We start from the raw sequence: 17855 nt of genomic DNA, 5'->3' as shown, positions 1-17855 counted from the left end.
AGGTGTCCAGGATAGGCTACGGGTAAACTAACTGATAAGTAGGAGGATAGGAGGGTTATTATGTTTCTGGTGCTAACGAACCAATTAAACTGGTATAAGCACCTACTGCGCATGCTTCAGAGGCTGCCAAGAGTGATGAAGATTGTTGGAAGAAGTAAACGACCCTCAGAGACCAGCACCACAATTCTGTACGCATGCGGGGAGCTTTCTGGAAAATGATGTAATCCATACATAGCCTCATGAATACGTATGTATGCCCAAGGACTATATAAGGACAGCTTGTGTAGCAATAAGGGAGACACACGCTAGGTGGAGCTATCCCCCATGTCTACCAGTGCCGGAATAAAGAATACGTACTTGTCAGCTTTGAAAATTTGCTGGCGAGTTTGTTCCTGGAGTTTTCTCCGAATCAATTTGGCACCCCAGATGGGACCCTCTCTGCTCGGCTGCAGGACCTGTTGAGGACAGAGCTCCCTAGGGCCCTTGGGAATTTTTCCCGGAAGGACCCCTCGACTCATTCGGATCGCTGCAGGAGCAGACAAGGACCATCTTCATAAAAGGTATTCTTTTCTTTTGTATAGTCTGTAAGGTGCAGGGGGCATCTTGCATAAAGACTACATTGGTAACTGGGTTGGTTTGGTAAGCGTATGCAAGGGTTGGAAGTCTTCCGTTAATTGAGATAAGAAATCTTGTGGGTTGTCATGGTTTGAGCATGTTTTGAGGGTGTTTTTGTTCAAGGTTTTTTTTCCAGCCAGGTGGAGGAGGGGAGGCCTGGAGGAAGGAGAGACAGGACACCTGACCCAGGCTAGCCAATGAGGTATTCCATACCATAGCACGTGATGCCCAGGATGCATACTGGGAAAGAGAGGGCTGGAGGGGTGGAGCTGGAGAGGGAAATGGAGGAGGGAGCATGTGGTGCTCAGCCAGGCAGGGTGAAGTGAGTTATGAGTCGGTGGCTGGTGGGGTGTTGTATTCTTTTCACTTGTTGTTTGCTGTATCATTATTATTTGTAGTAGTAAATGGCAGTAGGGGTTTTGTGTTATGCCTTAGCAATTAAACCGTTCTTATCTCAATCCTTGGGGGCTACATTCTTTGCATTTTCCTTCCTAACTCTCCTGGAGTTGGGGGACTTGGTTTAAACCACGACATGGGTAAAGGCATATACCCGGCTGCTAGCGTCCGTTTGGTATACACCCTCAAGAAGTAGGGGGCTTCTTGTGTTTTGGGTCCTGCAAGATGCAGGGGGTGTCTTGTGGAAATGGTTTTGGATCTTGTTGTGGCTTGTTACATTAAGGATTTTGGTCTTGTGATTTTGGTATCAGTGATAGGATGTTATAACTGTGTTATTAATTGTGGTTTGTTTGATAGAATTTTAGTCTTTGTCTCTGTTTCAAGTGTTGTAACTGTGTGGAGTGTGTCTGTGGGATGCCTAGTGTGTGTGAGTGAGAGATTGATAATGGAAAATCAGCAGAGTGAAGAGATCATGCAAAAGAGTCCTTTAGGGTGCGTTTTGGCACACTGGAAAGAACTTGGAGGGTCTCCTGGGGGCTCGGTAAATAAGAAAACATTGGTAAAATATTGTAATGCCTTTGTATACTTTGGAAGTTCAGGAAGAATGGCCTAAAAATGGTACTCTAAACTATCATACATTGTTGCAATTAATGTTGTTTTTGAGGCGGCAAGGAGAATGGCATGAAGTAATGTACACAGATATGTTTTTCACGTTGAGAAATCATCCCGAGTGGCAAAAAGAATGTGTAATTAATATAGCACATTCTGATCCCTTAATTTTAGCTCTAGAAAAAGAAAGGAAGCAGGCAGGGAATAAATTGGAAAGATGTTGTTCTGGTTGTGATATTGGGGAAATTTGTTTGAAACTTAAGAAAAGAGCTGAGGATTACAGGGTTGAGGATAGAATGTAGGATTATGTATCCCCAAAAGTACCAGATCAGAGTCCACGTCCGATTGAGGAGGAAACCTCTGATTCAGATGAGAAACAAGAACAAAGTGTAAAACAAATTTCCTCCCCTCCTGTTGCTGCCCGGATTCATAGTAAAACTAAGACTGTTCTGCAAGCCCCTCTGAGGGAAGCAATGGGACTGGAGGGACGTACCAAAATACAAGTGAATTTTTCTTTAGGAGATTTGGATAGATGGAAACAGATTGCAAAAGAGTATCAGAATGACCCTATAGGAGTAGCAAAGAAATTTGACATCCTAGTAAAAAGTCAAGATCCTGACTGGAAGGATATAGATGTAATCCTTGATGCATTAACAGAGACAGAAAAACTGTTAGTTTTAAAAATTGCTTGCACTCAGGTAAATGCCCAGATTACTGCAGGGGCAATAGAGGGGAGGGTTGAAGATCATATTCCCCTTACAGCTCCAGATTGGGATTATGACAATGATGGAGATTATGCATCTTGAAGAGATACCAGAACTGGATTAAATATGGGCTTGAAAATGCTATACCTAAAGCTGTAAATTGGTCGGTGCTGTTTGAAATAAGACAGAGGCTGGGGGAGTCACCTACAGAGTTTGTGGATAAACTCAGAGAAGCTACACGAAATTGCACCACACTGGACCCTTCCTCAGAGGAAGGAAAATTACAGCTTGCAAATTCCTTTATGGGGCAGTCATCAGAGGATATCGGGTGAAAACTCCAAAAGTTATCTGTGACTGAAATAAGAGACATGGAAAAGTTACTGAAAGTGGCTTGGAAAGTATACAGGCATAGAGAGCAAGTTAAAGAAAAGAAATTAGGAAAGGTTGTAACAATGGCTACGATTGCAGCACTGGGCCAAGTGAATGATGGATATAGTGAAATGAGGGGCCGAGGTCGTGGCCGTGGAATGGGAATGAGGGGCAGAGAGGGGGGTTATAAGAGAATTCCCCTTAGTCAGGATCCATGTGCAAACTGCAAAAGGTTTGGACACTGGAAATGGGAGTGTCCTCAAAGAAAACAGCAAACTCAATTGACCACCGAATTGGAATTAGGTTGACGGGGACCTGGGGAATCTACCCTAGCAGATCCACTGGTTAAAATCAAGCTACGGGCTACAGAAAAAGAAGTGGAAGTTCTTATAGATACTGGGGCAACATATTCGGTTCTATATATGCCAAACTCACCCAAATCATTATTGGGAAGGGATTTATTAGAATATTTGGAGGCAGTCATAAGCTTCAAAAAAGGTGAAATAGAACTAAAAGTAAATGATGACCAATTAATTGAAGCTTTTAGTGTGTCATTACTTCCACAAGAAATCAAGAAGTCCAATTCACCTGAAGTAGAAGAAATCCTCTAATCAGGTATATCCAGGAGTCTGGGCATCAGAAATTCCAGGTAAGGCAAAGAACGCTTTGCCTATTAAAATCGAAATAAAAAGGGGGGCCTGCCCAGTTTGAATAAAACGGTATCCTTTAAGAACACAAGATAGAAGGGGAATTAAAAAAATAATTGATAAATTTTTAAGATATGATCTATTAGTGGAATGTGAATCAGAATATAACAACCCCATTTTACCAGTAAAGAAAGCAGATGGGAAAAGCTACAGGCTAGTTCAAGACTTAAGGGCAATAAATAAAATAGTAGAGGACATCCACCCTGTGGTGGCTAATCCATATACTTTATTGACCAAATTAAATTTAAATCAAAAATGGTTTCCCATGCTGGATTTAAAGGATGCTTTCTTTTGCTTACCATTAGCCAAAGAAAACCAAAATTTGTTTTCTTTTGAATGAGAAAATCCTGACACAGGAAGAAAAACTAAATTAACTTGGATGGTATTACCCCAGGGGTTTAAAAACAGTCCAACAATTTTTGGAAATCAGCTAGCACGAGAACTAGAATCATGGGAGCCACCTACTCAGATGGGGACTCTGTTACAGTATGTGGATGACCTATTAATTGCTACAGAAACAAAGGAAGAATGTAGCCGGTGGACGGTGGAATTATTAAATTTTCTGGGACTGAGTGGTTATCGGGTATCCAAACAAAAGGCCCAACTAATCCAAACCCGAGTTTCCTACCTAGGATATGAAATAACAGGAGGACAGAGAGAACTTGGAACTGCCAGAAAAGAAGCCATCTGTCAGACTCCACAACTGTCAACTGTCAAGGAGCTCTGGACATTCCTGGGAATGACTGGATGGTGCAGACTTTGGATTCATGATTATGGTGTTTTGGTAAGACTACTGTATGAATTGTGGAAGGGAAACCCTCCTTCTTTGGACTGGACTGATAGAGCAGAGGAGGCTTTTAGAAATTTAAAGATTGAGTTAATGAGAGCTCCAGCTCTGTGACTTCCGGATGTGACCAAACCGTTTTGGTTATATTTCTATGAAAAACAAGGAATAGCTTTAGGGGTCCTTGCTCAGAAATTAGGATCCTCCAGAAGGGCAGTGGCATATTTTTCACAACAGCTGGATGAAGAGAACAAAGGATGGCCCGGATGCCTAAGGGCTGTGGCAGCAGTTGTCATGAATATTGAAGAAGCTCACAAATTCACCTTGGGACAAAAGATTACTGTACTAGTGTCCCGTGTGGTATCAACAGTCCTGGAGCAGAAAGGAGCCCACTGGTTATCTCCCTCACATTTTTTAAAATACCAGGCCACCCTTGTGGAACAGGTTGATATAGAAATTGTGGTCACTAACTACTAATTGTGGTTACTACTACTTCACAGGTAATAGAAGCTAAACTGTTACCCTCGAATACTTCTGCCCAGAAGGCAGAAATAACAGTTTTAACAAGAGCCCTGGAATTAGCTAAAGATAAAAGGATAAATATTTGGACTGATTCTAAATATGCATTTGGTGTGGTTCATACACATGGTGCTATCTGGAAAGAACAAGGACTTTTGAACACACAAGGGAAACAGGTTAAACATGCTACAGAAATTCTACAATTACTGGAAGCTGTTCAGCTACCTGAAGAAGTAGCTGTTATGTACTTTAAAGGACATCAACAAGGTGACTCTGATCAGGAAACTGGAAATAATTTGGCCAATTTTGAAGCCAAATGAGCAGCTGAGCAATCTAAAATCATGTCCTTAATCCCTGATGGCAAACTAACAATTGAAAAATCGAAACTTAGGTATTCAAAAGAGGATAAAAAATTGATTGAGGATCTAAAAGGACAGGAAAATAAAGAGGATTGGGTTCAGATACCTGATGGGCAAATTGTAATCCCCTATAACCAACTCTGGAAGTTAGTTCAGGAAGAACATAATAAAACTCATTGGGGTGGCAACTCTTTATATAAATATTTAGACAAACAAATTATAGGATGAAATCTATATACCACAGTTCAATCGGTGACAAAACAATGTCAGCTATGTCTTAAATCCTAAACCTGAAAATATAAATCAAATTGGGACAATTGTGAGAGGAATTTACCTGGGACAGCAATGGCAAATGGATTTTTCTGAATTACCAAGAAAAAGGGGTTATCGATATTTGTTGGATTGTCTTCATCCCCGTCTTCAGTCTTCGCAGCCGTGGCGGCGACTGGCGGAGGTTCAAGGGGAGGGCAGAGGGGAGGGGGGACACTGGTCTCCACGATCTCATTTTTTTACTTTAACATCTCTAAAACAGTTCTCCAATTGACTAACAACTTTTTCACAGTGTCATTGCCTTTCATGGCTGCATTCCACAATTTAACTCCTGCCTCATCCCACAAAGAGATCTCAAATCCGGTAGACTCATCAATCTCTGGATAACGCGTCTTCAACCATTTCAACATTAACTTTAAGTCTGTCTCTTTAAAGGTTGCTCCCTTCACATTAAGAAGGACTGAAAATACCCATAAAACAGAGGCTTCTTCCTTAGTAATTTTTTCCCAAGTCTTGAGATTAAAGACTCCCACAATTAACTCCTTCTCCTTACTCCAGAGCAACAATCTTTTTAGCATAGTCTCCATTCCTAGGCTTCTACCTCTGAGTACTTTCCCATTACTGATCTCGTCCCAGAGCGCATCCTATACGTTCCCATTCAGAAACCTCAAATGCTGCCTGCACAGTGAGCAGAAGACCACGATCTCGGGACCATTTCAACAGCCTTTGTGAGGCGGCACTATCATAGTCTAGTCCTCTCTTAGAGAGAATATGTTGGAGGAGCTTCATCACTGCCTGTTCCTCTTTGGATAGCAAGTACCCCATCTCCTCCCTGGCCACTCACCTGATCAGGGCGAGATTCTAAGTTTTGAAGCTAGCTGTCTTCCTGCATCGCCGGGGCAGCGCTGATGTCAGCTGGCTCCTGCCCCTCATTTGTATTGGACTTCAAACCCTCTGCGAAGGTTACCAATCTGAGGGTCCCTGTTTGGGCACCACTTGTAGATGTAGGAGTCACGGACAACGCTGAGACAATCAATGTGATCAAGCAATTGCCAAACTTTATTCGGATACAGAGCTGCTTTTATACCCACACATCCTTAGGTTTCTTATGTCATCCCCTTGGATACTGAGCTTTGATTGGCTAATCTAGAGGTTATTAAAGTTTACAAAGCTAAGCTAATGTTCATAATATGTTATAATTGTGGTTAAATACATTGCTCTAAAAATATAGTGGGAAACTACAACCTTGGCAGAAATCATTCTCTGCACATCCTCAGTGGAAAATTACAGAGGCATAACAAGACAACTGACCTTGCTTATGCCTGCTAAAAATCTTCTTACTTTACAGTAACAAGGTTCAGGATATCGGGATCACTCATTATGTGAACTTGGTTCTTTAAGAATTCCCACAGTCATGGAATACCTCTTTGGTTATTTTGGGTCAGGTGTCCTGTCTATGCTTCCTTCTGGCTTCCCTTCCTCCCTGACAGGGCATAAGACTCAGAAAGTCCTTGGTCAGACTAAACATTTGAGCAGAAATAAAAAACATCTGTGCTATCAGCACTGTTCCCAGGTTGAAAGTCAAAAAACACAGCCCTGCACCAGCAACTAAGAAAGAAAAAATGACTGCTACTGCTGAATCCAGGACAATGGGGCCCTAAGCAACAACAAGCTTTTGAACAAAGCGATAGTTCGTCCATTAGCACTTGGACTAGTCCGGACTAGGCTAGATGTAAAAAAAGTTCTGCAGCCAGGGAGAATGGTCCTACCTGGAGCCTCTGGCAGAAAGCTGCAGGGGAGACTCAAGGTTAACCCCTCAGTTTTTGGAGTCGGGGATACAGAGGACCTGAGGCCAGCTATACCCCAACTGAAAAAGAAATACTGGCAGCCTATGAAGGGGTTCAAGCTGCTTCGGAAGTGATTGGCACTGAAGCACAGCTCCTGATGACATGGAATAAGTGCGCTGCACTATTTCCACAGGAGCTCGAATAGGAAATCCCAGTCATCCATGAATTCGCAAAGTCATCATGGACCGGCCAGAGGGCAAAGATTTTGGAATGTCAACAGAGAAGGAGGTGATGTGTGATGAAGAGGCCCCAGCATAATATAAACTGTCAGAAAGTGAGAAGCAGTATGCCTTGTTTACTGATGGGTCCTACCATATTATAGGAAAGCATCAGAGATGGAAGGCAGCCGTATGGAGTCCTCAATGACAAGATGCTGAAACTGCTGAAGGAGAGGGTGAGTCGAGTCAGTTTGCCAAGGTGAAAGCCATCCAGCTGGCCCTGGACATTGCTGAATGAGAAAAGTGGACAGTACTTTATCTCTATACTGACTCATGGATGGTGGCAAATGCCCTGTGGGGGTGGTTGCAGCAATGGAAGCAGAGCAACTGGCAATGCAGATGGAAACCTACCTGCGCAGCTTCACTGTGGCAAGGTATTGCTGCCCGGGTGCAGAACCTGGTGTTGAAGGTATGCCATGTAGATGCTCATGTACCCAAGAGTCGGGCCACTGAGGAAGACCAGAACAAACAAGTGGATAAAGCTGCTAAGATTTAATTGGCTCAGATGGACTTAGATTGGCAACGACTTCACAATGGACACTCTAGCCCAGGTTATTCATGACTTTGAAACGTGTTGCAATTAAGCAAGCCAAGCCGTTAAATCCTCTTTGGTATGGGGGACAATGGCTGAAATACAAATACGGGGAGGCCTGGCAGACTGACTATATCACGCTCCCCCCAACCAGCCAAGGCAAGTGCCATGTGTTTACCATGGTGGAAGCGAGCACTGGATGGCTGGAAACGTACGCTGTGCCCCACGCCACTGCCCAGAACATTATCCTGGGCCTTGAAAAATGAATATTGTGGTGACACGACACCCCAGAGAACTGAATCAGATAATGGGATTTGTTTCCAGAACAATCTTATTGACACTTGGGCCAAAGAGCATGGCATTGAGTGGCTATATCACTTCCCCTACCATGCCCCAGCCTCTGGGAAAATCGAATGGTACAGTGGGCTGTTAAAAACTACACTGAGGGCAATGAGTGGTGGGACTTTCAAGTATTGGGATACACAGCCACCTGCTTGGTCAACACCAGAGGACCTGCCAAAAGCGTTGGCTTAGCCCAGTCAGAACTTTTACATACTGTAGAAGGGAATAAAGTTCCTGTCGTGCACATAACGAATTTTCTGGGGAAGATAGTTTGGGTTATTCCTGCTTCAGGTAAAGGCAAACCCACTCGTGGGATTTCTTTTGCTCAGGGACACAGATATCCTTGGTGAGTAATGCAGGAAGATGAGGAAGTTTGATGTGTACCTCAAGGGGATTTGATTTTAGGGTAAAACAGCCAATGAACTCAATTGTATTCGTTTGCCTGCTATGTAGCACTTTTATATCCCACCACCTAAATATCTTCAGGTCACCAGCAACTGGCCCTCAGTTCCCTCCAACCATCATCCCAACAAAGAATGAACTTTGAGAAAACCAGACGAGCTTAGCAGTGACCAAACGAGTTCCGCGGTGTCATCAGCAGGCAACAATCCAACACTGCACACCCTCTCTTCTGCTCTGAAAGACTTTTTTAGAAGAGATGGAGCCCAACATCATGGACTGAAAAAGATGATGGATGAACTCACCAGCTCTATGGACATCGGTTTATGCACTAAGGACAGATATCTCTCTCTTTGTGTGTGGACGTGTTTGCATATATATATATATATATATATATATATAAGACAAGAGTGATGGTATATTGAAAAAAGTGGGATCTGGGCATGACGTGAATGGTATAGAATAAGGGGTGGATACTGTCATGGGTTCAGCAGTAATAGTTATTTTTCTCCTTCTTTGTCAGTGCAGTGCTGTGTTTTTAACTTCCAGCCTGGGAACAGCGCTGATAACACCAATGTTTTTAGTTGTTGCTAAGTAATGTTTACTCTGACCAAGGACTTTCTGAGTCATATGCTCTGCCAGGGAGGAGGGTAACCTGGGAGGAAGCAGAGACAGGACACCTGACCCAAACTAACCAAAGAGGTATTCCATACCACAGCACACCATGGCCAGTATATAAACTGGGAGCAGTTACCCAGAAGAGCTAGATCAGTGCTCGAGTTGGGCTGTGTATCGGTTGGCGGGTGATGAATGGTTGTATTCTCTTCCCTTGTCATTTCCCTTATCATTGTTATTGGTGGTAGCAGAAGTGGCTTTGTGTTATGCCTTAGTTACTGGACTGTTCTTATCTCAGCCCATGGGAGTTACATTCTTTTGATTCTCCTCCCCATCTGTTCAGGAGTGGGGGGAGGAATGGGGGGGGCCGGGGAGTGAGCGAGCAGCTGCGTGTTTCTGGATTGCAGGGAAAGCAGGAGAATGTGAATGACTGTTAAGGAATGAGTCAGTTCTTAGACTCAAACTGAGGTTTTTTGATATGAAAATTTTATCATGGTAGAGATGGTCAGGGCAATCTCAAGCACAGCTACAGGTTGGGCGGTGAAGAGATTCAGAGCAGGGTTGCCCAAGGAAGCTGTGAATGCTCCATCCCTGGCAGTGTTCAAGACCATGTTGGACAGAGCCTTGGGTGACATGGTTTAGTGCGAGGACCCCAGAACTGTACACAATACACCAAGTGAGGTCTCATGAGATCAGAGGGGCAGGATCACCTCCTTTGACCTGCTGGTCACACTTTCTTTGTTGCAGCCCGGGATACAGTTGGCTTTCTGGGCTGCGAGTGCACACTGCTGGCTCATGTTAAGTTTTATAAGAACTGAAGTCTTATAAGGCTGACTGAAGTTTTTGACCTATCAAAGGCTTTTTTAATGTTTCTATATTTAACAGGCAAATTAAGTAGTGCAGAAATAGAACTAGAGATGAATCCACACAGCATCAATTCCCTGATCAGCTCAGGATTTATTTTTATGTGCTATTTGCTGTATTTATTAATGAGGAAATAGTTTTCTGTAGACACTTTATGATCTTTTTTCAGTGTAAATGGTTCAGATACCACATAACACCTGTTTTAATGAGTTTTCCCAGCTAACCTGTTATTCCTTTGAATTTTCTCAAGTGCCCCCAAGATTCTTTCAAGCTCCTGCCTCAGTGACAGGCGTTTCAGACTGACTGTTGGTGTTTTTTTTGGTTTGTAGTCTGCAGTGTCTCTCTCCTTTCTGTAGTCTTTAAAGCTTCACCTTTGAACTTCATTTTGCCATTTATAAGTAGTTGAAATAAAGATACAATGGAGGCAGCCACCATGTCAGTACTTGGATGAGACTGAAAACATGACATGACATGACTTAATTGATCTGTTGTCCTTCAGGGAATACCTTAAAGTAAGTGATCCATCTTTTATCTTTTCAGTGCATTTTCTGCAGAGGTCTTGAAGCAAAAAAGGTTGAGAATACTCAGCTTATACTTGTAGGATTAATTAATTTATCAGAAATAAATAATCTTATGTGTCACCCAACAGAAGAAATGTAGGAATAAATCACATGGTAAGGCTGTAGATTAATAATCTTAACAGTAGTAAAGTGTGAAGGATCTAATGAAATATTTCAGCACAGCATGATGATTTTGTGGGAAAGGGTTTATAACATGTCTGGAGCTTCCCTTTCCTTTCTCCTTCACTGTTTCCATCATCTGACTGACCTGACCAGTTATCAGCTGATTCTAATGGTAATTTTTAACTGAAGTTGTTTAAAAAGTAAAAAAAGACTTGTTGTGAGAAGAAATTATTCAGAGGTGCCAGGGGTGATTGAGTCATGTGGAGCTCACTGTAACATTTCATAGGTATATTTAATGTAATATAATTCACTTTCCTTCCTTGTATGGCTGTGTGGGGGTTTGTGTGTGTGTTTAGGGATTTTTCAGTATGTTTTCTATACATATGCCTGTCAATATACATCAGTTAACACTGAGGTGAGAAGGTTATAGTAAAGACAATACAGTCTCTACCAGTACAGCAAGAGAAGTTGCTGGTCTCTGAGCCTGCCACTTAGTGCCAAGAATGATGGTTGAAAGGAGATTAACACTTACTATGCACCCAGTTTCTCTTGACAAATCATGAGTTAATTGTGAAAGTAGAAGGAGGTGCCTACCTAGTCTAAGGATAGAGGAAGGAGTTTGTACTGAGGTAACTGATGAGTCTTTAGAATAATTCATTTTTTTATTTTCAGTCATGTTTGCTAAAGGAGAATGATTCACTGCTGTTGAATTTCACTGTAACCAGGATCTATTAATTTTGTTAAACTGAGTTACTAAGTGATTATGTAGCTAATTTAAGTCATTGTAACTAATAAAATATAGGGAATGGATATAGAAACTTGGTTATGTTAACAAAAATTAAAATGTTTGATGAGGTATTTTGATACTATAGAAGTGAAATACTCTATTATGTAACATTTTCTTAAATGCTAGGAAAATAAACAGCCATTTAAATTATTCTAATAAGAACAACTCCACACTACTGTTTGACTTACAGAACTTCAGCCCTGTGTAGTACTTGGGGGCTTACAGCAGCATTTCTAGTGGGCTTACAGAGAGGCATTTTAGTAAGGGACAAGAATACTTGGTAACTTACTGTCTTTAGAACTTTTTGGTATTTCTAAAACAGCCAGCTCACAGCAGGGCTGTACTAATCATTCTGCCTCCGGACCCAAAGTACAGGGCTGTGCAGGTTTCTATACAAATGTCTCTGCTCTGGCAGCTGGGCTGAAGGTTTAAAGCAAATGTTGTGGTTTCAGCCCAGCCAGTAACTTAGAACCACACAGCTGCTTGCTCATTCTCCCCCACCCCCGAGGGATTGGGAGAATTAAAATAATGTATTCCCACAGGCTGAGATAAGAACAGTCCAATAACTAAGGTATAACACAAAACTACTACTACTACCACCACCAATAATAAGGGAAATAACAAGGGGGTAATATAAAATTAAAAGGGGAAAAGGAAAACAATAAACACAAGTGATGCACAATACAATTGCTCACCACCTGCTGACGAGCTAGCTGGGCCTTTTGGGTAACTCCCCTCAGTTTATATACTGGGCATGATGTGCTGTGGTATGGAATACCCCTTTGGCTAGTTTGGATCAGGTGTCCTGTCTGATTTCTCCTGGTGTCCCATGCCCCTCCTCACTGGCAGAACATGAGACTGAAAAGTCCTTGGTTGGAGTAAACATTACTTAACAACAACTAAAAACATCAGTGTGTCATCAGCACTGTTCTCAGACTAAAGTAGAACACACAATGCTACACCAGCTACTAAGAAAAGAGAAAAATGACTGCTACAGCTGAACCCAGGACAGCAAGTCACCTTTGTGTATACAGAGCTTTGCCTCTTCAGTATCTGTACAAAATCTGGTGAGCTGACTTCTCTGCTGACTCTGGGAAGGAAGCAAAATGAAAGCATTAAAGTGAGTTGTGTAGTGCAGAATAAGTTGTCCAGTGCAGAATGAGTTGATGCTAGAGAAAAGAGTCTATTGCTCTGGATTTGCAAATAGTATAAAATGGAAAGTTAAATGTGCTTAGAAGGGACAAAAATATGTGGAGTTAAGAATTGGAATTCTTTTACTGTGGTTCTGTTGTGAGGCTCCTTTGATCTGTTTTCTGTGCAAGAAATTAAATATTTAAATTCTCTAAGCAGTTTACTGAAGTTTACATTCTCTTTCAGGAATGAATCAAATTAACTTTTAATTCTGCATTTCAGAAAGAGACAAAATTATTTTAAAATAGGCCTATGGCTTTATTTTACAAAAGAGTATTTGTGTTTTGCTCTAGTCACTGCCTGACACAGTAAAAAAAACCCAAACAATCCACTTTCATTTTTTCCTTTTAATAAATATATAACTTTGTAGCTCACAGCATGCTGAATAGCTGTATGACCTTTCAGCAGGGCTTCTTCATCTTGAAGCTCAGGAAAACAAAAGGACTTTCTGTATATTCTTAATCTCTCAGACAGAGGAGGAAAAAAAATTCAAAACCTGGAACTTGTATGGAAAACATCCTGCCTGTCTTCCCTTAAAATAGGAGACTGGGACTCAGAGCCCTCTCATCAGTAACTGGGCCTGGGCAGACTTATAGATGAGTAGATAAGTCTGTTCTGGGTAGAGCTTGCTCAACTCCTTGTAATTACTAATGGGAGTCAGACAGATTTCCCATCTTCTTTTGTATCTAGTCTGCTAGCAGAGTCATGTTTCCATTATTGAAGATTATTTTTGCAATGAGCAAAATCAGTGTGTTGTCTGATGGTAGTTTGGGTAATACAGCCACCTTGAAGGTGGCTTTTAGATAGCATTTGGGAGCAAAACATTTAAGTAACAGAGTCAGGGCAAGCAGGCCTCTAGCAGATGGACTAGGCCATATAAAAATTGGCAGAATACTTGAAGACCTTTGAAGAGAAAGATTCTCATTGAACTTTTGGTGGTGGGGAAGGTTTCAAGACTGATATACCCAGATGTTTGCCGTTGCCTTAGGCTAAGCAGCTACATACAGCTCTGATTCTGTAATGGATGTTTACACATTAGGCAGAAACACTACTTCATTAAAAAAAAATAATTAAAAAAACCCAGAACACTTGGGCTTACCTTTTGTGTTTTAATGGGTACAGTTGTTTTGAAGGCAACTATCAAATTCATTTTGTGATAGTTTTGTTATGACTGTTCCCTAAACTGTTTCCTGTGTTGTTTTCCTTCAGGTGTCTGAATGCTTAAATCAGCCAGGAGTAGCCATAGGCTTGGGTTGGATTTTCCTAGGGGGAGATCGTGTTTGTAAAAGCCAGTTGCATGGATGGAGAAGGTCAGCTCATTTTGACTGGTCAGCTTGGAGATGTGATGAAGGAGTCAATGCATCTTGTAATCAGCTGGCTGTGCAGCAACACTGAGATATGGTAGGTTGGGAAAAAAAATTACAGTGCATCATGGAGATGGTGTGCATGCATCAGCTAGCTAGATGAGTCTATAGTTTTCCTCTAAATTTTAAGACACAGTTTCTGTTAAAAATCAATTTTCATAGTCTAAGCTTTCATATCTTGAGAATTAGTTGGGTTTGTGTGGTAGCTGTTGAGTGCAGTAGGACTTCAGCCAAAGCACCCAACTCTTTTGAACCTCCCAAGAGTTCTGGAACTGGGCTTTCTAGTTGGATCATATGATGAATAGTCAATTGTCCAGTACTTGTCACTATATAAAGATTCAGATAGGTTAAAAAACTAAACTGAATTAATGCATGAAATGCTTCTGGCATTAACTGCGTATACATTTATCTCTCTAGTTTACACTGTTATGTCCTACAGGTTAAGTAAGGTGAAAAGATGTAAATGGGAGATTTATTTTATAATAGTGGTTAATGCTGGGTTTCTGTGGAGTGTTGGTTTTGTGGGATGTTCTCTGAAAATTGATATTTAGTGTTGGGAACGTAAACCTCCCTAAAAATTTTATGTAGGAATTGCTTGGTTTCTACATTACCTCCTACTCAGAATTTCACAACATGTGCAAAGGCCGAGCATATTGATTTACTTGTTCCGGTTTTGTCTGGGAATCTGATGTAGAAACCCCGTTGAGTTGTCTTTTTGTTTGTTTTTCTAGGGCCTCTTAGTTCTCTGGTGGACTGTTAGAATATTCTTTTAGAATAAAGACCAGGAACAAAATTTTTTCACATTCAAACCATTCTTTTTTTCTTTAAGCTTCTAGAAGTTTTGATCTCCTTGACAACACCAACATCCATCTGCACTTCCCAGCTGGAGCTGTCACAAAAGATGGACCCTCTGCTGGCATTACCATAGTAACTTGTCTTGCTTCACTCTTCAGTGGGTGGCTGGTGTGTTCAGATGTAGCCGTGACAGGAGAAATTACACTAAGAAGCCTTGTTCTTCCCATAAGCATCATATCAGAAAAGAGCCAAGTTGTATTAATTTTCCCTATTCTGGGTATAAAATCTAGTTATAGCCATTTTCAGCAATCCAGTCTCTTCTGATGCACTGTCAGAGGCTGAGGGAAGCCAGCACGCTGCAGTGCCACACCGCTCCTGATGGCCTTATGTTGAACGCTAAAGCTCCCCTTAATGATGCTTTTGGGGAAAGCACAGTAAAATATATAGTTAGAAAGGAAACCTGGGCATCTTAAAATTCAAGATGGTTCCAGAATACCTATTGCAATTTCTAAATGTGCTCCCTCAAACTGTTACTACAGAACTATCTCCGTTTTCTCTGAAAAGTTGTTTCTTAAAGCTCTTACAGTAACTGCACATAGGTTATTCTTGGAACCATCTCGATATGTGTATTTTTGAAGTCTTCTTAAATTTTGTTACTTGCATGTAGTTCAGCTGAATGGTTCCTGTGAAGCTTTTTCAAAGCATGAGGGAAAAGGCAAGTTTTCAAACCAATACAGTTTTAGTTTTCAGTATCAAATGGAGCTTGGCATAAGTGATTAAGCAAATATGGGAGAGCATTACCTCTCATATCAAATGATGAACAAAGGAAGTGTGGAGTTAGAAAAAAAACAGAAATAACATGGATAGGTATCAGACTGGAAGGATCTCTGAAGTAGCATTCTGGAGGCAATCAGACTGACAAGACTGCCTGTTGGTCAAAGCTCTAGTGAAAAATAAGCACTGCATTTGACACTGCTCTAGTGCAGTTTATTTAGCTTAGCAGATAAATTGCCTTTACTGTAGCAGTGACCAAATTTTGCCTACTCTTTATGGTGGGTGCAAAAATCAGGTATCTAAATACTACACTGAGTTGACCTTCCTTCTGAATGTCATCTAGAATCTTGTGGAATTGCATCCTTGAGACTACTTTCTCCCAAACCTGGTACTGCCTTTATCTTGAAGTTCTAATGTAGGTACAGGATTTCAGCATACCCTGTGGAAAAAGTAAGTTTTTCTTAAGAAAGAAATCCTGAAAAGTAATGACTCTTCCACTATTGATGTTCTTGTACCTGTATTCCAAGATTAATTTTTAATTCTTTTATTAACTGGTACAGAAAGGATACAGTAGGACATTAACAAATTTCCCTCATTAAGCATATGAGCTAAAACTACAGCTGCATTTTTAATTGCTTTCCTAAATGACTGGGGGAGGGAGAAACCTTTCATTAAAATTTAACTCCTGATGTGATTTGTTTCAATGATTACCTCATTAGATCGATGTCATGGATGTTTTTATATATGTATTTTTTCTCCATATTAGGTAAGGAGAATTAAAAGACAAAGTCCTGGCAGCATACAGAGCTGGACTGAAGAAAATTATCATTCCTCAGAGAAATTATCTTGAAGAAATTTCAGTGAATGTACAGCAAGATTTGACTTTTGTTATGGCAAGCTGCCTGGATGAAGTTCTTGACACCGCTTTTGATGGAGGTTTTGCAGTTAAGCCTGGAGTTGAGTACTTGAATAGTAAACTTTTAAGAGCCAGGCCAAGATTTTGTCTGTTTCAAGTTTCACAAGGATCAAGAGCTATCAACATATCAAGTAGAACTATGAGCTAAATTTGATTGTTAAAATGTGGGTGTAAATGCTCTTCCTGCTCACTAATTCTGAAACAAACTCAAGTGTGATCATGAAATGTATACTTTGTCACTGACAAAAACTATTATAGAAACAACCTATAGATCAAAAGTAAGCATTTGTTTTGCTTTAATTTCAGTAGACAGAAAGCTGATTTACCTCAAACATAACAGCATCATAGTAATGAATTCTAGTAATAGTAATATGTATATAATATGTAATAGTAATGCATAAAATAGCAATATGTAATAGTAATAACGAATTCTAGTAATTCATAGTAATAAATTCATAGTAATGAAATACAGGTATTTCTGTATGTGATTACAAAATACTTTTTAACTGTTATCAAAGACTTGATCTAATAAAATTATAAAAATAAAATAGTGAAACAAAAGGGGTTTTTAAGAATTCTACTTCAGTCATTCACTAGCCACATTCCAAGGGTAAGAGGTAACAACCACCGAGTCTCAGAATACCTTCTGCTTTACAAAATACTTGAACACAGAATGTGCAAAGAAACTAGACAATTGGTGAAACACCACAAAGGTACATCACTAATACACTGCTTCACTTGTTGCAATTTTAAAGCACTACTGCAAACAACAACTAGTAAGAAATGTCAAACAGAACCCAAACATTAATGTCCACATTTGTCAAATATTTTCCTTTTAAGACTTTTTTTTTTCCTCCAAAGGCAACAAAACCCAACAGCAGCAGGGCTAGTGGACAAACAAAAGATCTACTGCATTTCATCTTGTCTATTAAAGACAAATATGAATACTCACTTCCCCATACAGCAATGTAAAACAATGTTTTCTAAAATAAATAGCTAATGTTAAGATAAATAAATGGTGCATAACAGATAAGGTAGTAAACTGTACAGACTTCTAGTACATTTTCCATTTCCATATCTAACTGTAGTAAACTCACCATATCCTCAAACTCTTTCAGTGGATCTCCTCTCAACAGGTTTCTAATACTTTTGAAGATCTGGGCCTAAGGATAATCTCTAATAACTTCATCGGATGG

The 17855-nt window shown here is 40.6% G+C and overlaps 1 long non-coding RNA gene across 1 annotated transcript; it reads left to right on the top strand.

Moving 5' to 3' along the window:
* Nucleotides 1-436: 436 nt before the first annotated feature.
* Nucleotides 437-17006, top strand: LOC117438273 (uncharacterized). Its single transcript, XR_004550680.1, has 4 exons — nt 437-560; nt 14020-14211; nt 15004-15101; nt 16510-17006. It is a non-coding gene; the product is annotated as an uncharacterized lncRNA (long non-coding RNA).
* Nucleotides 17007-17855: the final 849 nt, after the last annotated feature.

The sequence above is a fragment of the Melopsittacus undulatus genome, assembly GCF_012275295.1.
Source record: "Melopsittacus undulatus isolate bMelUnd1 chromosome W unlocalized genomic scaffold, bMelUnd1.mat.Z SUPER_W_unloc_4, whole genome shotgun sequence".
NCBI classification, from domain to species: domain Eukaryota; kingdom Metazoa; phylum Chordata; class Aves; order Psittaciformes; family Psittaculidae; genus Melopsittacus; species Melopsittacus undulatus.
This window is presented reverse-complemented; position numbering and strand designations above follow the sequence as displayed.